The following is a 22,748-nucleotide window of genomic DNA, read 5'->3' as shown; positions in this document are numbered from 1 at the left end:
TGTATTGGTGATTGGTCTATCAATTATTGGCATCTATGATTTACTAGTAAGTCCCTAGTGAAACGCATCAGGTGTGCCCAGCGCCTGTAAACCAAATGCTACTAGTGGGCCTGCAGCACTGAATGTGCCACCGACATGAGTAGCCTTTCAAACATGTCTCAGACCTGCCACTGCAGTGTCTGTGTGTGCAGTTTTAAACTTCCTTTTTGACCTGGCGAGTGCACCAAATTGCCAGGCCCTAACCTTCCCTTTTAAATACCCTGCCCAAGGCAGCACCATGGACAGGGTATTTAATAGGTAGGACATGTACTTGTGTATTTTACAACTCCTGATAGTGAAGTACTGATAATTTCATTTTTCACTATTACAAAGACTTTCTCTCCCATAGGGTAACATGGGGATTGCCTTGAAATATATTTTAAGTGTGATTTCCGATTGAGTGCTGATAGAGTTTCGGAGTTGGTGGTCTCTGAACTCACAATTTTTAAAAGCACCTCTTTTGGTAAAGTTGGTTTTTAAATTGCGTGTTTGAAAATGACACTTTTAGAAAGTGGGCATTTTCTTGCTTAACCATTCTGTACCTGTGCCTGTCTGCAGAATCCACATCTGGGTTAGTATGACAGTTGGGCTCTTGTGCATTCACTCTAGACAGTCGCACAAAGGGAGCTGAGGTGTGCTTTGCATATCCCGATGGGCCATCACCCGGCTGATGAGCCTTCCTGAGCTAGAGTGGTCAGAGGAGTTGTCGCTGTTACCTGAATACAGCTGTGCTTGTCCTCACACAAAGCTGTCTCCAACCCCTCCAGTGGGTCTGCAGCCAGGTCAAGGAAAGGCAGGGTCTTGTGTGCTACTAAGATTTTTCTTTGCAGTTTGCCTACTTCAAATGCAGAAAGAGGTATTAGACCTCTGACCCTCTCAAATCAGAACACTTCTGGACAAAGGACATTCCACCAGGAAGAAGAGCTGGATGCTGTAGGAGGGACTGATACTCTGCCTGTAGGTTTGTTGTGCTGGTCTGCTGATTTCTGCTTCTGTCCTGGGAGTGAAAGACTTGACTTTGCCTTCTGAATTCTTCTTCCAAGGTTCTCCAAGGCCTTGTGCATGCTTGGCTCCCGTTAAGAAGTCTTAGAGCCATCAAAGACTTCACCTACCAGTGCCTGAGCTCTTCTGCTTAGAGCCCTGACTTGCCAAGTGGTGTAAAATCCAGTTCTCCCTTGGAACTGCAAACTCGTGAGAAAATCCACTCATTGGCTCTCAGTGCCTGTTTTCTCAATGCAGTGCTGTAGGAAGCTGGCTCTGTATATACTATAAACAACACAAACAAAAAACACAGGGGGGAGTAAAGAGGGGCGAGCATAGAATCGTTCTCCTTAGTAGACCTTAATTCAGCCAGGAGATTCTACCCCTAAACAGAATCTACCTCCATGCTTATGGAGCGCTAGAATAATGGTGGTCAGAAAATATGTTAAACCCAAAAGATTGTAATGGGAAAACTATGTGTTTTTAAAATACCCCTCACACACTAAGAATCCCTCAGTGTCATGCTTCATCATGGGGGTCTACCCGTCCCTCTACGGGGCGAGGCGTGCTGTGACCCACAGGGACGGGGGAGGGAATTAAAAAGCCATCTGATTCTCTATTCCACCTCTGCTCAAAACTCACCTACAAGGACACATGAGTATGTACAGCACTTTACCGTCAACCAGTGAATAAATATACATACCATATCATCCATCTACCTCAAAGAAAGAGGATTAGTCAAAACTCATCTGTACTGCACACCTAGGAAGCCATTTGGTATCGAGTAGCACTTCAGTTTGTTTTACTACCTAGGTTAAATATTTTTGTACCAAGTATTATACATGGCATAGCGTTTTTTATACCAGGCGAACATTTTACAATGGACAATACATTTTTGACACCTGGTTGCGATCTCAAGGAAAATTGTGTTTTTTCTTAAATCCATTAAATACAGCAACAGTGGCTACTATTATGTAGGGTAGCTTAGAAGTGTTTCACTTTGCAGATCGATGTGAATGAAGAAGTGTACCAATTACATCATTTAGTTAGGGTCACCATTCCCTTTTTTATCCCCCTTTTTTTGTATGAATACAACCAACAAAAACATCCCCTTTTTTCCTCAAATATCGAACAAAGGAAAGTATAAACAGCAAAAGGAAGTGTGAATTTTTTCGTATTACGAACATCCCTTTTTCGGCGCCCATCTTTGAATGCAACAGTCTAGTGTTTGGCTTCTTTTTTAGCAGGCCTTCGTGAAGCCGGGAATACAAATACAAGCCCTGAACATTTAGTTAACGTTCCACGGAGCCACGAGAAGGTATTTATTGGAGAGTGTGCAGCCATTATAACGTGAGTAAGGTCCGGGCCGGTCTTTAAATATAGCACCACACGGATTATGGCAATCGTTTATGAGAAATTTAACCTAATTAACTTAATGTTATTTCTCTACCAATTTTTACTGCAGCATTTGACTACATGGCACCCCTTTCCCTTCCGTGACAGCTCATGAGGCCATGATTATCTAAAAATAATGTATGTATAAATGTAAGATTGCGACCACATCCACGTGAGAATGAAGTGGAAACCTTAAAAAACAAGGGGTGAGTGCCTTTAAAACGCGGGCAATCTGTATGTCATTTGTATCTATATGTGTGTGTGTTTTTAAGTGTTTAAGTGTTTTAACTGTGTGATGAGTGTCTAAAATCATTATTGGGCTACACAGCACCCACTCTAGAGAATGAGTATGGTGCACTGAGATCATTTGAGAAAGAAAAATGTATCACACTGGTATTTCCCACCAAATGTCCTGTTTCACAAAAAGGTTGCCATGATGGTGATATGTTACATACAGTGTTCTTTTTGTTTCTTTACAGGTTACAAAAGATACTGATTGGGTATGTTTTCTTGCATGCTTAATTAAGCATCAATTAAGGTTTAAATACCAGATAGGCATACTATTTAGTGTGAGAGTGAAGTAGGGATCACGTATGGTCCTGAAGAAGAAAGCCAAGGGGATGGCTTTTGAAACATGTTGACCAAGTTGGTAGTAATTCATTACAGTACACCCCCTACGTGTCCCCATTTTAATATTTCCAGCTAGAGAAGCGAATAAAGTCAAATTTTTCTACTAGCCAGGCGACTTTTAATTTTGCACCACTATTCCTCCTGACCCTACCACTCTTATTTCCGTGCACTCCACATATATTCTTTTCACTGGATCAAGTGCTCCCGCGTCTCCGTAGGTCGCAGCACGCCCCGCCCCATAGAGGGAGGGGAAGACCCCCATGATGAAGGGATTCTTAGTGTATGAGGAGCATTTTAAAAACACATAGGCCACCATTAGGATGGCGGGCGGACTTTGCCCGCCCGCCGTCCTTGTGGAAAACGGGACCGCCTGCGATCTGAGGGGCGGTCCCGCCATGCCCATTAGGATGCGCCCGCCACACTGGTGGGCACATCATGGATTTATAACATTGCGACGGGTGGTGTTCACACCAGCACCCGCCGCAATGTTATAAATGCATGGCATGCATTTGCATACACAAAGCGGCAGGCACCGCGCGGTGCCTGCCGCATTGTGTTTGCAAATGCAGGGGGGGTACCACAGGTACCCACCCATGTGCACCCCCACCTCGCCTTCACCATGGGGGCCCACATGGGGCCACCAAAGTAAAGGCCACATGGCATCTGAATAAGCCCATCATAATATGGCTGGCGATGTCTGATAGACACGGCCAACATATGAACCCTTTTCCGCCCCGGTTGCAAGGCGACCGGGGCGAAAAAGCGGCGGACAATCCCCCTCCAGAGTAATATGGCAGGGGGGAAATGGGTGGCGGGCGGACAAGGATGTCGGGCGGATCGCCACCGCCCGCATGGCGGTGGCGATCCACCCGACATCCTAATGGCTCCCATAGTGTTTCCCATTACAATCTTTTGGATTTAACACATTCTCTGACCACCATCATTCTAGCTCTCCATAAGCATGGAGGGAGATTTTGTTTAGGGTAGAATCTTTCTGTATATACCATACCAAAGTGTGGTATAGTGTGCACAGAATCCAGTTGAAGCCCAAAGGTAGGCAGAGGTAAAGTTAGATAACACCTCACTCTCTATTTGTGGTAGCGTGGTCGAACAGTAAGGCAGTCTCAGAGGACAGTGTTAAGCATTTGTTGTACACACTCAGTCAGCAAATGAATTCACACACTCAAAGACTGAACTTCAGACCAATTGCTTTTGTATAAAAATATTCTTTTAGTTATTTTTTAGTTTAGTTTTACTTATCAATTACCTGTGCAAGCCTTGCACAGGTAATTGATAAGTACTTTGCAGTAAATATACAGATTGTAACACAGTTTGGATTGCAATTATAAATATACTTTGATTTGATTACAGTAGTAATGCAATGCTTTTCAGAATACAATACACATACTTTGAAGGAGATTTTCAGTAAGAATACAGGTAATTTACTTTTGTGATTATATTTCTTACACAGAGTAGTATACTCTGGAACATTTCCTGTAAACAGGTAAGTAAAGTCATTTTTGTTAAACAGTACAATTTTAAAGAATTTCTTTAGGTCTTCAAAATACACACTTAGAAACATTTAACAGAAAAACGAACAACGTTATACTAACAAGGAAAATAGTGTTATCGGTTTTGAGGTAGTATTCGGTAGTGGGAGTTGAGGTTCTGGGGTAGACTCAGGGGTCCCTCAGGATCAAGGATGCACTCTAGTTCCACCCTCAGTGGCACTAGGGAAGCTGGGTGCAGAGTACTGAGGCCCAATGTTATCCAATGGGGTTAAGGGGCCTCCGGTTGGTGGCTGCTGACGAGCAGGCCACTGGTTTGTGGGAGCAAAGCTCCTGGACTTAAGCTCAGGGCAAATGGGGGTTTAGGCCAGCACAAAAGTTGTACCCTCAGCAGCACTGGGGCAGCCGGGTGCAGAGTGCTGTTCTGACATCGGAAGCACTGCAGCTTTCACTGGGGAATCTCCGGTTTGCAAAAGCACTGCAGGCTCGGGGACGAAGGTCTTCTGGGTGCGGCCACCACTTCGAGAGGTAAGTTGGGGGTTGGTTAGGCACCATCGGTTTGGCCCCAAGGCCATGGGGCGTTGCGTGCAGGGGTGCCTTTTAGGGTCGGATCTTCTTACCAGCTCCTGGTCGTGGTTGGGGGGACCTTATGGATTTAGGCTGCAGGCATCGGCTGGAGGCTTGAGACAGGTCAGGGGTTGCCGGATCTCAGGTCAGTATCACTGGGGGGACATCCTCTTGGTGATTGCCCACTTGAGCTTGGGCCGTGGATGGCGGGGGAAGAGTGGTACAGAGTCGCGGTTTCCGGCCAGGGCAAGAGGTTGCAGATGAACAAATCCGGTGTTCACGGGAGACAAAGTCTTTGGGGTTGAAGGCAGGCAGGTCCTCCGGGGTTTTCGAGGTTGCTGACTGCAGGACACACCGGGATTTCGTAGGAGCAGGTTTGAGGTGGCGACAGGCCGGAAGGGTTGGGGCCAAGTTAGTGGGTGTCTTCCTCTTGTTAGCTTTGGCACAGTTGTTCAGTCCTTCTTCTTCTTTTCTTGTTGCAGGTTCTATTCTGAGGAAGCAAGGTTCAGGGGTGCCCCTAAATACTAGATTTAGGGGTGTTACAGGTAGGTAAAAGGTAAGGACCAATGGGTCCCTTCCCTGGGGTGGGTACACCCCATATTATGCCACCCTCCAGTGGGAGGGCGCATGAGCCTTTCCTAGTTGGCTGAGTCCCCCCATCTGCAAGATGGTGGGGACTGAGAGTTGTGCATCACCTCGGCTCCCACACACGAGGGGTGAAGTTGGCAGAAGTGGGCACACCTCTCTTCCTCACTTCCTGCTGGTTCTCCCACCCAAAGTGGGGGTCAGAACCAGTGGGGACCAGTTGTTGAAAGCTGAAAGTGGCCTGGGGAAGCTCACAAAGGTGGCAAACCTTTGAAGCTACCCCTTCGCGAACCATGCCCATCCTAGGGGAGGAGGTTTGACACCTTGTTCCAGGATGAGCATTGTTTCAGGCCCCAGAGAGCAGTAGACTCTCGACCCAGGGGTCCAGAAACATGTCTGGTGGTGGGAGCTACAAGCAGCCACTCAGCCTGGACACTAGTGATAGGTTAGGTTTCAGGGGGCATTTCATTAAATCCCACACTGGCATCAGTGTGGGTTTAATGTGCTGAAAAGTTTGAAACCAAACCTCTCAGTTTTCAGTGTAGCCATTATTGTGCTGTGGAATTCGTAATGACAAGCTCCCAGCACCATATACTCTTAATGGCAGCACTGCACTCACAGTGTCTACGAATAGAATTAGACACTGTAGGGGTACAGGGCTCATGCACCTGTACCCTCACCACTGGTATAGGTCACCCAGCTAGAGGGGTGACTGTGCCAGGACAGTGGGTTGTAGGCATGGCACACGGGGATGTGTGCTATGTCGACTCTTCACTTTGTTCTGCACCACAACACGCAGCCTGCAAAGGCAGTGTGTGTGTGTAAAGGTACAGGGCCTCTGAGGGTTGCACAATAAGTGCTGCAGCCCTTAGAGGTCTTCCCTGGTCACAGTGCCCTGGGTACCTGTGATGCCATTTACCAGGGGCTGACCTGTGGCTAGAGATGCCAATTGGGCTCGTTTTGGGGAAAGAACACAGGCTTTGGGAACCTGATTGGCAGGGACCCAGGGCACATCAAGTCAAGTTGCATCAGTAGTCTGGCAAAAAGTGGGCGGGGGAGGTTACTGCAACAGAAACCCACTTTCCTACAAGCACCTGCTGTGCGGCTGAAAATCACTGCAGCTCGAGTCCCGAGCACTGTGTCAGCGACATCCATAGCACCCACTCAGAGTCCGATGCAGCCCCTGCTTTGTGACGGAAGAATCGACACATCGCCTGCTTCGCGGTTATGAAATTGCCACAGCGTCTGCTTCGCCGCTGCTGCATCAACGCAGAGTGTCTGGATTTTTGACACATCGTACTTCAATGCTATCTCTTCATCGACGTTGCCCAGCAGTGAGGAACCGTGGCCACGTGTCTGGAGATCGACACATCACCTCCCCTTCCAGTAAGGAACCAACACATCACCACCACTCCCTAGCAGTAAGGAACCGACGCATCACCTCCCTGGTAGTAAGGAACCAACGCATCACCTTCCTGGGAGTAAGAAACTGATGCATTGCTTTGTTTCTCCAGTGCCTCACCTACCCTCCACCTATTTTCGTCTTTGAATTTTGATGCATCCCAGGGACTTTGTGATAAAAGAGATGCATCCAGAGATTTCTATGGACGACATTTGCTTAGCCTTTATAAAGTGATATCTTTAATTGTGCATGTTAGACTTTTGCTATTTTGGTCTTTGTATTCAAATAAATATTGGCTATTTGTGTAAATTGGTGTGGACTCATTTTGTAGTGTTTTCACTGTGTTACTGTGTGTGTATGTACAAATGTTTTGCACCATGCCTCTGAGAAAAGCCTGACTGCTCGTGCCAAGCTGCTAAGGGGGTGAGGAGGGGTTTACCTTAGCTTTGTGACTCCCTTATTCTGACTAGAGGGAGGGTCCCTACTTAGACAGGGTGCAAACCAGTGCCAACTAGCGACCCCATCTCTAGCAAAAACCATTGATGACTGTATGGCACATGGCTTCTTCATCGTTTAATTCACTGAACTTGCAGTGCTTGCTAAGCACATCAAGTCTCTCAAGAAAGTCATCCATCGTTTCACCAGCTAGTTGTTGTGCTTGATTGAAAACATACCTTTCATAGTCAATATTTGCCATCAGATTGAACTTGGCTTCCAACATTTTCTTGATTTGACTGCAGAATATTGAGATTTACTTCAGCATTACTTTTACTCCATCACCGGCATGGTTCTTTAAATACTGAATGATTTTCTTATCATCTGCTTCTTCTAGGGCATCTATGAAGTCACCAAATGTCTTGATCAATGAAGTCTACCTGACACCAATATTGTGTTTTTTGGCGGTGTCGAATGATGGTGGTGGTTTTAGAAGACAGCTGCATCATCCTTCATGCTCTTTTCTACTGCCGTCAAGAGCATATGTTGTTCGGACGACTGTCTTTGTTCACTTGTACCTTTCCCTTCTGCAATCACTGCCTATGTGCTTGCACTTGGGTTGTTACACCCGATTGGAGGTCATAACATGGCATCTTCTTTCTTGACGGTAAGTAACAGTTTCATCTGTTGCATTTGTTCGTCGCTGCTTTTAGCTTTTTGCATTGTACCTGGTTGTGGCTGCCTTTAGCGTTTCGCTTTGTATTACTGATGACTCTATGTTATTGCACAGTGCAATATCTCTTCTTTCCGCCTTACCAGCAGATTCTGGCATGCTTTTCAAATGTTCTCCTCTGTGAGGCCTTCAACTTCAACAACCATGTCTGGGGTGGAGCAGGGCTTCAACTCTACCTACGCCAACCTCAGACTGCTTTGCATCCAATTGGGTGCATGTGGCACACACAAGCAGCTTGCTGTATTGTTGCAAACTCACAAGGAGAGGAGTGTTATTTCTTCTAGGCATGTATCCAGCTCTTATCACCAGATGTAGCGTCTTCTCCAGCCCAGGAGCATGCAAATGAATACATCACACACGGAGCTCTGTAACAGACATCTTTATTCCTCAGCATACAATCACACACTGCACTCTCATTACATCATAACCATTAATAACCACACATGAACACCTCCAAGAAAATTATGTAATACCTCTGAGTACGCCCCAGACAGCAAGAGTCCTAGCGCACATAGTCTCCTGACATTACACCTTGCTGATTATATATCTTTGTAGTTTGATAGAATATTTGGACTACTTTTATTCAATCTTACTGGTGTATAATATAACCTATATCTATTGCAAACCATCATTTGATGAAAATTGCACCCTCTTATTAATGAATGAGTGTAAAGGCTTATTTATATCCCATCATCTCCATTCAAAACTATGCCTTTTTGATCTTCCCATTTAGGGTTTATAGTGATGTCTTTATTTATTGAAGCTGCTATTATCAAATTATAGCAAAAACTAACTGTGTAGTTAGGTCTGTTTATGAAATAGATCTACTGTCTGAATTATAGAATTAGAAAGAGAAATGTCCAGGAGTCAAATTGACTTCATAATTTGAGATAAATAAATATATATGCAATCTGAAAGGAATGATTGTCCTTCCTTGCTGATTGATCAAATACATCAAGCTGTTTTTGACTGAGTTGCTGATAACTAGATCACCCGGATTGGTAATTTCTATTTTCTTTCATCCTTGAGCCTATTTAGAGCCTATTTAGAAGTAACTGCTTCAGATATATTCTGTAACTCATTGAGAGTACTTTCTTCATGTAATGAATGGTATTTTAGCTCTGCACACAATATGCTTTGATTTTTAAACATGGTTATTAAAATCGTATAGCTAACTTTTTTCAGATCCTAACAAATTTAGCCAAATTTAGCCAAGCTAATTAGATCCTGAATTTTCTATTCATTGGGACCAAACGAAGTAAGTAATAATGCCACTTCTTGATAAAAAAAAGCATTAGTCAAAAAACAAGGTATAGCAATGACCAAGAGAAGAAAGATGTTTCCAATCTAGATCATACAAAATGGGTTATGGTGTTACACTTATTTTCTTCTTATTATGAATGAGATGTGTCCCTCAAAACTGCAATGAGAAGCATTTTGGTTTAGGCACATACCAATTGCTCTTGCTTCTGCCAGTGATATTACTCTATCGACTAATTCTGAAATTGAATTTAACTGCACTGACATTCCTCTATTTGCTGAAGCTGCTGCTTCTGTGCTGGCCTGCCACATGCCTAAGCGCAGTGTAGGAGATGTATCTTTTTTTCGTGTCCATTATATATTTTTCGTCTTTTGTAGGACCCTAAATTTTTGCTGGCTTTAGAACTCTGTGCTCTTTACCCCCACTAACCAGTAGTAAGGTGCTTATGCTCTTTAAACATGGTTGAATTTGCACACTCCTAATTGTACTTAGGCAGTTGTAATAATTAACTTGCCTATAAGTTCCTAGTATGTGGTACAAAATGTAACCAGAGCTTGGAAGTTAAATATCACTAGTGGACTGCATCACCTATTCTGCCATCCAATATAGTAGAAGTCCATTATAGCCTGACTGTAGCAGTGTAAGAACTGCTTTTGGTAGGTCAAATCTAGGGGTGGGTGGAACTCGCATAGTTTCACTCCAAGGAATTCCACAGAGTTTCATGAAAACTCTGCAAAATTCAGTGAGCGGGCAGAATCAGCACTTTGGTCAACTCGTGCTGATTTTTAGCACCTGGAGCTTGTTCCGCGCTGCAAAATCAACAAGAATGGCACCATGTGACGTGCTGGAGGGTGCTGCTTCTTTGCTGCCACTCAAATAGATTTTCTACTTCAGCCACAGCTTTCTCAATACGAGCGGTCGTGACTGGTGCTGTCCTAGTGTCCAAAAATTGCGCTAGCGAATGCCAATGTTTGTTCTCCGACTTACCATTCACGAGCCGCGCTAGAAAAAACTCTGGCACATGGCGGTTGGTGGAGTTTTGTCGGAACTCAGTGCTACAAGCGTAACGCGGATTAGCCAATACTCCACAAACTCCTCCAGGAATGGAGAAATTATCACCCACCCCTATTAAAAACTCCACTTTTAAATATTAATAATTCATAGTTGTGTATGCCTTGTAGACCATGAGGCAGGGTGCATGGCATTTAAAAGTAGTACATGTAGAAATGTAATATTAACATGCGCTTACACACAAAAGCTCTGTTCACTGCAGCAGGATTTTCTGTCCAATGTAGACAAACCGAGTGCAGATTAAAATCATAATACATAATCTTAGAAATAGGAGTAGCAACAAAATAACTAAACAACAATTCTTAATAGTTATTAAAAATCAATGCAATGGTGAAGTAAGATTTGTAATAAATACAAAGGAAAAGTAACTGTTAGAAAGTTACCCTTTCTCTGCCTGAAGGTCCTGGAGACTAATTTACATTTGCTCTCAAACTTCTCGATGCCATGGATTAGCATTTGAATAGGTGTGAAAAAAGTATAAAATGCTTCCTCAGAGGAAACAATAGGCAGACTTTAATGGGCAGACAAAAGTCCTGTGAACCTCACAGCATATTCAGGGTGTGGGCTGTGAGAATCCTTTTTGATATTACAGTGCCATATCCTGCTTGACCAGTCTGCCTGCTTTACATATAACAGTTTGTGGTACATTTGAAAGGACAGGAATAGGATGACAAGACAATTCTTATCACCCATTTGCATGCTAGTGAACCCTATCATTCTGCCAGACATCTGTCCATGTGCTTATTGGAATTACAATGGCTGTCTTCAATCTGGAATTTGGTGTTAGATGTGGAAGGACACTAAGATTACCATAGTACACTCCCCCATACACACCCAACCCTCAGAGCTCTAGTATAGTGGGGCCGAAGACTTTAGCCATTCTGGAAATGCGTGTGCAGGGTTAGCCCTTGGATCTTTTACCCTATTGTTTAGGTCAGGTATAGGAGTCATTCCCATCCACCAGCTCGTGCCAGGCATAAATGTGGCATTTCCTGGTATCCACTTCACAACAAGTTCAGAACTTGAGGAAGAACAAAAGAGCAGTGGGCCTCCTGTCTGTGATGTGAGAGAAACCCTGAAGGGCTGAACGTGCTCACACCTGTAACTAGCACAAAGAAATGGATTCAAAGGGTCATAAGGCTGACCTCTTGTTCAAGATACTGGAATACAACAAGCTACAAGAGGATTTTTCCACAACTGCCCACCTAACCAGTGGCTACTGGACCTGATCTGGACCCTTCTTAAAGGACTAAGATAGACTTAAAGGACCAAGTAAGACGGCAAAATCTTTTACCAGGACAATCCTGACCGGTGTAGCCAACCTGTGTTCCATTTCGGTCAGCCTCAAGCAGTGCCTAGGTCCCAGTCTACAGAGACCATTGATTATCATTAGTGCTTTGTGCTTTCTTGCACTATTTCTACTTAAAACTTAAAAAATGAATATTTCAGGTTCCCATTATCGTAGTTTGTCATTTTGATGTAATTTGTCTTATTCATTTGTTATCTATTTTTCTAATTTGGTTTGGGATTTCTTTTGCTTTGTATTTCAACTTTTTTTATTGCTTTGGTACTGCATAAATATTTTATATATTTCCTTAGGTTAAGCCTGATTACTCTGTGCAATAGCCACCAGAGAGTTGAGCTCAGGTTAATTTTGTGCCTTTGAGGGTTCATCCTGACAAGGGTTTTGATTATTTCATGAGAGGCGTAGTCCCCACTCCAAATAATAATCCAGATTCTTACAAATGGCATGTCTGAAAAGATTAGCTTTCCACTCTGAATGACACAAAGGCTTAAGATTTGCAATATTTCCAGCCTTCAGTGCCTGAAGTTCTCGGCACCAACCCTCAATCATGAAACGCATATCAGAAAGTACCACCAAGTCAAAAATTACCAGAATGAACTGAAAAAACATTTAATTCAGCATACAGTTGAAATAGTTTTAACAACCCTTCTTCCATCCTTCCTTCTATTGTCCTGCTTGTCATACCTTCCTTCTCTCCTCTACTATTGCAGTCCATTCAGTGATAGCTCCATGATGCAGCTTAAAGAAAGTATGTTCACCATAGAACTACACATAAAAAACTAAATTGTAAGAACATAATAGATCATTGCACCTCAATGACTGTGGATTTCCTGCCAATGTGGCAAGTGTTAGGTACTGTCACTAAAAGAGCATTAATTTGAACGAATCACCCATAGTGCTGCAGGTGAATGTGGATCCACAGCACCGTCTCTAACATAAACTGGTCACTACAAGGGTATGTAACTATTGGCTTATATCAATGGGGTGAAAGGGGATTGAGAAGAGAGAGACAGAGAGGGAGAAAAGTTTTCTGCCTGCTTCCATTAATCTGTACTGTATTTGTCACATAATGCTGCTGAACCTGGTGCATGCATTGTTCCTTAAAGTTCCTTATAGTGTCAAGAATTGGCAATCTGTTTATCAGCATAAAAGTAACACATTATCATTTCCCACAATAAATACTACAGTGCCAATAATTATAACTTAATCCGCTAAACATTGCTGGCACATCATGTGACCTCTCTACTTGCCCATATTAGAGTGTTTTAGATGCTCCTAGCAAACTACAAATATAAGGCACAAAAATAATAAGAGTAAATAAATCAAATCGTCCTTTTAACTCTGCTCTATTCATATATATATATATATTCACTGAAAAAACCACAGGTTATAGACCATATATAGTTAGGGATTAGCATTTACAAAACCTTATTTTACTCGCACAAAACCATTGAAATTCGCATATATAGTTAGTTGCACTAACTATATATCGCGCTCCCGCAATCCACTGCTGATGATGTCACATATTACATCATTCATGACATGGTCAGTGACATCACTGATGACATCTCATTTGACATTACTGATCACATCACTGATAATATCATTCATGTGATAATACGATGAACCTCTTCAGACTCTAATATAACCTTAGATACAATCAGTGTAAACAGACACTCACAGATTGTCACTCATCCATGGAGTTACTCATACATCTAGTCAGTCATGCAAAGAATCAATCACTCCTCCATTTCCTCAACTATACAGTTATACACACCTTACTAATTCAAACATATTCTAACACATATTTACTCTCTTATACAATCCCTGATACAAGTTCACAATGATCCATACAGCCACTCACACATTCACTGGCTCTTATGCACAGTTATTTATATATGTCAACTCTCACATGTACTGTGTTTTACATATGTACTTACTTTGACATGTAGCACTGAGATATCCATTCACTCACCAATACACTCATGCACACAGTCAACTGCCCATGCAGCTGTTTCCACATGCACTTTTGAACCCATACATCTAGTGAATCAACTGCTCACACTTCTATGCACAGAGTCATACACCTCCCAGCCACTCACACACATACTCAGTCTCCCACACAAATACTTGGGCAACCAATCAATAACCCATACAGTTACTCATATAGCTACTGATTAACACATGCAGCAGTTTACAGAACAACAGACATAATAATGCACAAATTAAGACAGTTTAGTCACTAACCCATGCACTCAGTGAGACACATTTAATCACTCACTCATACAGTCAGTCATGCACCTACTAAATCCTTCATCCAGACACTTATACATCCACTCATTCTTCAATATGTAAGACATATTTTAACTTTACAGAAACATACAGTCACTGGATGTTGTCATCAGTGATGTCATCAGTGATGTCATTTGAGATGTCATCAGTGATGTCATTTGAGATGTCATCAGTGATGTCACTGACCATGTCATGAATGATGTAATATGTGACATCATCAGCAGTGAATTGGGGGTGCGCGATATATAGTTAGTGCAACTAACTATATATGCGAATTTCAATGGTTTTGTGCGAGTAAAATAAGGTTTTGTAAATGCTAATCCCTAACTATATATGGTCTATAACCTATGGTTTTTTCAGTGAATTTTTAAGGTTTTGTAAATGCTAATTCCTAACTATATATGGTCTATAATATATGGTTTTTTCAGTGAACTTCAATGGTTTTTTAATAGCAAATATCAAAATCTGTAAAATGTATTCTTATTTTTATATGTTTGTAATATAATTTTTTTATTTATATTTTTTTTATTATTTTGTTTTGTTCATAAAAATAATAAAAAAAATTTAAAACATCAAAAACAATAAAACAAAAGTTCTTTTCAGAACTACCTCCCATTTATAAAAAAATGCTAGAATGTTTAGCACTCTGGCAACCTCTTTTTATAAAAAGTTTGCTTCCTGGTTCGCGCCCCGGTACGCGAACCGGAAGCGAAACAAAAAAAAAAAAAAAAAGAAGAGTGAGTATAAGGGAAGAAGACAGAGAGAATAATGGTAAAAGATAGCTAGAGGGAGTAACACAGAGATACTGTATAATAGATAATAGAAAAGGAATGAGGGAAGTAGCAAAGGCAGGAAACTGAGGATTAAAGAAATGAAGCAGTGGAACTAATAAAAGTTAAATGTGAAAGAGATGTAACGGAATGAGTACTAAACACTTACCTTATAATTATCGTTAACTTAGTCACTTGTTATTTTTATACTTTCAATCTGTGAATGAAAGAACAAAAATTTTAAAATTGATAGAAGGTAGTAAAAGATGAGTGAGCATGAGACAAGATGAGTACATATTAAAAATCACAATTCAAAGTACAGAATTAATTATACATATTAAATGGTTTATTTTTGCTGTTCTCAGAATATATCAAATTTCACTAAAAACAGTGAGTTGAAGGTATTCATCATATAACAGCGGGGAAAAAAAAAACACAATCAAAAAACACTTGACACAAAGCAACATTTTAAATGCACAGCTGGCGTCCTTATTTTCTCCATAAACTATACTAGTCTCTATCTAAATTAAATGAATTTTTTCTCACCTTAGCAAATGCTTTTTGAATTTCAAAACAGTCTCAGACACACCCCAAATTTTCTTTAGCAGAGCAAAGGGTAGGCACTCCAGAGGCTGCAACCAACAAAGGCACAGAAATGCTGTATTTCATCACACATATCTCTCATGTCACCCAATCAAAACTCTTTCCTCACTTTTTTCAAATCAACACCCTTCCCCCCTCTGCCCTTTCTGCCATTTTTCCATAGCAACTACCTCCTGAAAGACCTCTCATGTTTACAAGCTCACACAACAATGTTTCAAATGAACTCTGAACTCTCAGTACACCTGCAAATCCACTGCAATGTTTCTTAAAATCATTTTTTCTTAACCATTCAAATTACATCTTTCAAAGAGCACATCCATGCACCCTAACTTTCTGTTTTCAGAAATGGAAATCCACCAATCACTGCTAGTGAATCATTAGCACTGAAACTCCACAGTTTTTTTTCTTTACAAACTCCTACTGTTTCAACTGCCATTTCATTCCCACACTTCATCTGACTGCAGCAGAACCTCCTCTCACCATGTTTTCTGTCTGGATTCTTGGACATAGCTACATCCACTGGGCTCACAGGTATGCTGATAACAGAAATTTGCACAACCTCAATTTACAAAATGTGGAAATCAAATGGATTGGCCAAAGAGGATTGAGAAGTCACCAATTGATACCATTGGTGAAAACCTTTTTACATTTGTCAAACCCTGACCTCATAATAGTGCACTGTGGAGGAAATGATTTGGGCACTTTGACTGGGGTAGGTCTGGAAATGCTTTTAAAGGACACCTTTGAGCAATTGATGGCACTTTTTCCTCAAACTGCCTTGGTATATTCCAATATATGCCAAAGACAGAAATGGAGGTGGTCCAATCAAATTTGTCCACAAATTGAGAAAGCGAGGAAACATGTAAATAAGTCTGTTTCAGCTTATATGAGAGACCATGGAATGGGCGCGATCTACAACAATAACTTGCGTTACTACATGCAAGATATCTACAGAGGAGATGGTGTGCACTTCTCAGATGAGGGAAACAGAGTTTTCATACAAAATTTAAGACTGTGTATTGGTACCTACTTATAAGTACCTAGAACTTACACAGAACCCAAAAGCTCTTTTCAGAGCTACCTTAACTATAATTACTCTTTTTAAATTTTGAATGTACCTTTTTTTCACTAATTTTCACTTATGTTCGCTTCCCGGTTCGCTACCCGGTTCGCGTACCGGCAGCTAACCGCGCAAAAATTCAATTTTTTTTCCGACATATATGAGCCTCCTCAGCCACCCTCCGAAAACCTAGGGGGTCGGGATACGTCTCCTGTGCCCCCTTATACCCATTTCCCGCATTGTTTTCCCTCCATCTTGTGATTTATTTCATCCGAAACACAAAATGGCGAACTCCCGTTACGCTACCGGTGAGCTATCCGGTTCGCGTACCGGGAAGCGCTTCTACCGCGAAAAATCGAATTTTTTTTATTTGCCCCACGGGACCCTTTAATAACCCCCACATCATTCCTAGGAGGTCAGGAGGGGTCTACCTTGCTCCCTTTCATTAAATTCCCCCTTTGTTTTTCTTCACCTTTTGTCTCTCGATCCTACCAAGAGACAAGATGGCGGCCGGTCCGGACTGTTTAGAATGTTGACAGACACCGGAGAGCCAATCAGCTTCGCTTTGCGAAGTTCCGTTACGCGTCAGGTACGCGAACCGGAGCCCTAACCGGAGCGCTGTCACAGATATATCTGTTTTTTAAAACGTTAATTTCTCAAAATCCACTGGAGCACATATATTGAGACATAGCAAAGGCACGTCGGGCAAACCATATCTACAATTTTGCCAAGTTTCGTGTAAATCCATTCAGCCGTTCGAGCTAAAAGTGATTCCAACCGCCCTATGGAAAAATGAATGGGAAAAACGTGTTTTGGGGCCCCCCTTTTATCTTGGCCCCCCCTTGATGAAACCCCCCCACATTTTCAGGGGCTGCTCAGAAACAACATTTGCCATTTTCCTGAAATTTTCAGCCAATTCCGTCCACAAACGCCAAAGTTATTCGACATAGAATTTTCAGAAATCCCATAGGAAAAAAATCCTAACTATATATACCTACTGGCGACCGCCAGTAGGTAATATATATATGTATATATATATATATATATATATATATATATATATATATATATATATATATATATATATATATATATATATATATATATATATATTCACTGAAAAAAACATAGGTTATAGACCATATATAGTTAGGAATTAGCATTTACAAAACCTTGAAAATTCACTGAAAAAACCATAGGTTATAGACCATATATAGTTAGGGATTAGCATTTACAAAACCTTAATTTACTCGCACAAAACCATTGAAATTCGCATATATAGTTAGTTGCACTAACTATATATTGCGCAACCGCAATCCACTGCTGATGATGTCACATATTACATCATTCATGACATGGTCAGTGACATCACTGATGACATCCCTGATGACAACTCAAATAACATCACTGATAACAACATCCAGTGACTGTATGTTTCTGTAAAGTAAAAATAAGTCTAACATATTGAAGAATGAGTGGATGTATAAGTGTCTGGATGAAGGATTTAGTAGGTGCATGACTGACTGTATAAGAAAGTGATTAAATGTGTCTCACTGAGTGCATGGGTTAGTGACTAAACTGTCTTAATTTGTGCATCATTATGTCTGTTGTTCTGTAAACTGCTGCATGTGTTGATCAGTAGCTATATGAGTAACTATATGGGTTATTGATTGGTTGCCCAAGTATTTGTATGGGAGAGTGAGTGTGTGTGTGTGGGTGGTTGGGAGGTGTGTGACTGTGCATAGATGTGTGAGCAGTTGATTCACTAGATGTATGGGTTCAAAAGTGCATGTGGAACAGCTGTATGGGTGGTTGATTGTGTGCATAAGTGTATTGGTGAGTGAATGGATATCTCAGTGCTACATGTGAAAGTAAGTACATATGTAAAACACAGTACATGTGAGATTGGCATATATAAATAACTGTGCATAAGAGCCAATGAATGTGTGAGTAACTATATGGGTTATTGATTGGTTGCCCAAGTATTTGTATGGGAGAGTGAGTGTGTGTGTGTGGGTGGTTGGGAGGTGTGTGACTGTGCATAGATGTGTGAGCAGTTGATTCACTAGATGTATGGGTTCAAAAGTGCATGTGGAACAGCTGTATGGGTGGTTGATTGTGTGCATAAGTGTATTGGTGAGTGAATGGATATCTCAGTGCTACATGTGAAAGTAAGTACATATGTAAAACACAGTACATGTGAGATTGGCATATATAAATAACTGTGCATAAGAGCCAATGAATGTGTGAGTGGCTGTATGGATCATTGTAAACTTGTATCAGTGATTGTATAAGAGAGTAAATATGTGTTACAATATGTTTGAATAAGTAAGGTGTGTATAACTGTATAGTTGAGGAAATGGAGGTGTGATTGATTCTTTGCATGACTGACTAGGTGTATGAGTAACTCCATGGATGAGTGACAGTCTGTGAGTGTCTGTTTACACTGAGTGAATCTAAGGTTATATTAGAGTCTGAAGAGGTTCATCGTATTATCACATGAATGATGTCATCAGTGATGTTGTCAGTGATGTCATTTGAGTTGTCATCAGTGATATCATCAGTGATGTCACTGACCATGTCATGAATGATGTAATATGTGACATCATCAGCAGTGGATTGCGGTTGCGCAATATATAGTTAGTGCAACTAACTATATATGCGAATTATAATGGTTTTGTGCGAGTAAATTAAGGTTTTGTAAATGCTAATCCCTAACTATATATGGTCTATAACCTATGGTTTTTTCAGTGAATTTTCAAGGTTTTGTAAATGCTAATTCCTAACTATATATGGTCTATAACCTATGGTTTTTTCAGTGAATTTCAATGGTTTTTTAATAGCAAATATGAAAAGCTTTAATATGTCAAGTACATGGTAGGTAAAAACATTTTCGTGTTTATGCACGCTGATGTGCTTTGAACGCTACCCCCCCCCCCCTCTTTTCTTTTAGGATTATTCTCTCTTTGCAGATAGTGAAAGGTAGGTAACGCAGGCCTTTGCCCCCGTTGTAATCCGCCGTGCCTGCTTCTCTCTCCATTTCATTAATTGTTATCCAAGCATTTACTGTTTTAGAATTGGTTCTCTTTGGTTCATTCTCTATTTACAAACAAGCACAGAGTTGCAATACTCTGTTTAGTCTTTGCAGATAGTGAAAAATCGTTTAAAAAATAAAAAGGAATCAAGCAAAATCAGTAGGCCACTAATGGGATCTCTTTTTGACCTCGCTAAAATAGAAACATTAGGAACAACCCCTCATGAGAAATACGAAACTAGTGACATGAACTGAGCTCGACACCAAAATGGCTGCAAGACAGCTCGGCTCCGCCACCCACCCCGCCCAAAATAACGACAAACTCTATGAAAATATTATAAATATATACAACACACCAGCAAAGTAACAGGGTAAAACGTTTTATTAAATATCTATTTACATGGCAGCCTGCTGCAACATCCATCACTATTCCTGTCGAGGTACCATAGCTGGCGGCCTAGGGGTGGAGAACCGTTGTGCAAATTACCCGGGGACGACACCATGCACCAAGACTCGTCCCCAGTACATCCAGAGCTGATGTCCGACAAGTTGTGTGTGAGGATGCCTTGCTGATGCCGCCACCCCCACCACCACCTTTTTGTTGCCTGATCCGGCTAGCTCAATCGATCGAGCATGAGACTCATGCACTCTGATCTCCTTGGCCTCAGTCAAGCATCAATAGTAACATTTTCATACGTGAGTGTAGGTTCATGGTTTTCCATCCACAGACTAAAAGCCTGGAGTGAGAGTGAAAGAACAATAACTAGGTAACAAGGAAGGCAGACGCTGTGGGAAGGACTCTGGATATGGTATGTTCCTTGGTCCCTGAGTTACTTCGATGTCACTGCCTTGCACAAATGGCATAAGTCCTGGATGTTGGGTGCCATAGTTGAGGGTTCCGAGCAGCGCTTGTAACACTGTCTGCAGTTTATTTGCACCTGCTGCAGCTTCACTATTCTCAAAGTAAGTGGGGGCTGTTTGTGGACATGACTGCATTGGAAATCAATGTGATGCGGTGCCTCCCTGAACCGCTTGACGGAGGCCCCCGAGGGGCGGTGTAATGGCGCTGACCCCCTCCCCAAGTTTTGTTGCCCTGGTGTGGCCTGAGATCGCCCCCGACATAGGCGGCCGGCTCCCGGGGTCAAGCGGAACTTTTTGCCTTTTGGTGACTCTTCCATTCTGAACATTGTCCCACAATCCGTTTGACCTGAAGACACGTCCAGCGGTGCCCTAGTCCGACCATCACATATTCCTGCGCCAGGAGACGGGAGACGGCGTGGGATGCACTAGAAGGGAGAGGCGGCGCGAACGAGCCTCCCCCACCTCCCCAGGTGGAGGTTTCTCAGGTACACCCCAGCGCTTCACGCAACCAGCTGAGTTGCGCCCATCTCTTGCGGCTACAGCGTCTCGCCCACCATCCATTTAACGGAACCTTTTTGGACTGCCGAAAGGGGTTCTGGTCCGACCGCTGGTTGGTGGAGACATTTTGACTATATTCTGGACCTGCGTTGTCGCGTAATGCGTCATATGACGCGCCGCGTTAGCGCACCCGGAAGTGCTCCGGTGCGCAAGGCGCAGCTTCCCGGAAACTATCCAGAGCGCGGCGCGCAGCGCGTAACGTAAGCATAACAGGTCATGTGACTTGTTAATAAAACTTTGCATTGGTTCATTTTACTTTTGTTATTCTAATGATGAAAGGCTTGATTATATGACCTAAAAATAACGCTTTTCATTGCTTTCGAACATTTTTTTTTTCCCAAATGATGAAATCCCCACCTTTTTTTTTCTCGCTCTGACTTGTAAAGCAAAGGACCCAGATGCATTTACAGTTTATCACTAACAATGTTCCAGGCTAATGTATTTTCCCGGGAAATTTACAACTGTCCTGCAAGTAAAATATTCCTATTTCGAGAAAAAGGGCGTTTCTTCGTCCCATGAGGGAGCCGTTGAGCAAAAGAGGCTCGGCCTGCTGTCTTAGTCGCTGATAGGCATGAATATCGGATTCTTATCGATCACTTTATGTTGCAGGAGTGGAAAACACAACAGTCCTTGACCATTTATCTTTACTGCGTTCCTGCGTATTATACCTTTTAACCGTCATGTAATCGGGCTGCTTTATTTCACTTGCCTTTTACTGATTCGAAAACAGTGGCTATTATTCAAAACTTTACCAAAAAAGGTACTACTACCATGTTTTGTTTTAAAAACCTTTATTGTGAAAATGTCAGTATACAAATACGGGCCTATAACCACGTGGGCCGGCCACGGAGCAAACTGGAATCGTATATGATATGGGGACATTTACACTGTAGAAGAACGTAACGGGCGGGCCATTAAGTTGCAAGAAGTAAGGTGTCAAACAGTTGCGGAATCGATGGACGTACATTTTATAATTAAAGTACGACAGGGCCAGTTACAATAAAATTATCTAGATATACATTTGCGGGCAAGTACCATGGGTGACGTTAATTCGAACTTTCAATAGTACAGTAATCAATAACACATCAGAACTTAATATCAATAGGGATGTCCAAATGTTCAATCAGTACTCGTCCCCGCCCACCATGTGCTTCAAAACTGCATATGTATCTCGTGATATCAAGGTTGGGCAACCAGTACACAACAAGGAGTTACGAGTCCCATTTATACCGGCGCCATTTTGGGCGAGGCCGGGCAGGTCCAGGATATAGTCAAAATGTCTCCACCAACCAGCGGTCGGACCAGAACCCCTTTTGGCAGTCCAAAAAGGTTCCGTTAAATGACAACAGAAGATATAGGCAACAAGAACAATCAGTCATAAGAGGGGACGCTTTCGTGAATGGGGCCCATGCCCTAGCAGGCAAGCGTCCGAGTTCCAAGGTGTCCCAGGGCCATTTTAGTGGACCAGGCCCAAATCCAAAGAGCCGGCCGCCATTTTGAAAGTCTTGTTGCAGCCGCCTTTCGCTGCACCGCAAAAGTAAACGCAACTAAGCTGGATGGGGGGTGAGGCACTGTGCCGCAAGAGCGGGCGCAATGCAGCTGGAAGGCGAGTGAAACCCTAAGGGGCGCCCCACTGCAGATGCGGTACCTCCACCTG

This window comes from Lissotriton vulgaris, chromosome 3_1 (assembly GCF_964263255.1).
Source record: "Lissotriton vulgaris chromosome 3_1, aLisVul1.2, whole genome shotgun sequence".
Classification (NCBI taxonomy): Eukaryota; Metazoa; Chordata; class Amphibia; order Caudata; family Salamandridae; genus Lissotriton; species Lissotriton vulgaris.
Note: the sequence above shows the minus strand (reverse complement) of the source record.